The sequence below is a fragment of the Papilio polytes genome, unplaced genomic scaffold (genome assembly GCF_000836215.1).
Source record: "Papilio polytes unplaced genomic scaffold, Ppol_1.0 DF824180.1, whole genome shotgun sequence".
NCBI lineage: Eukaryota > Metazoa > Arthropoda > Insecta > Lepidoptera > Papilionidae > Papilio > Papilio polytes.
Window position 1 is genome coordinate 2,892,345 of NW_013525024.1, and position 424 is coordinate 2,892,768.

Below are 424 nucleotides of genomic sequence, written 5' to 3' on the forward strand. Positions count from 1 at the left end.
CGCAATCGCAGACGCGTTGCCTACCATTGTTTGACAGAGGAGGAGACGCACATAAAGAGGACATTTCCCCTTCATATGCGTCTCCTCTACAGTCAAATCTACTTTTCCTTTCAATCCTTTCCTCTTAAGTATAATTAGGCCTCCGGCACCACACTCATCAGATGAAACGCGGAATTGCTTCCACTTCACGCCTGTTTTCTGTGTGGTCGTGTTATTACACCGGGCAAGCCGGCCCTACAGTGCGCAGATGTTAAAGCAGGCTCTACCACTGTTAATGTTTCTATTTATTTCGTCGTTAACTAACTATACATTAGTTGACCTAAGTTTCAACGGAGTAAAATTCAACTTATATAGTTCAGAAACGCATTTCATGAAGTAATCGAACCAAACACACCAACGAATGGTTTTATTAGTATAATTTAAT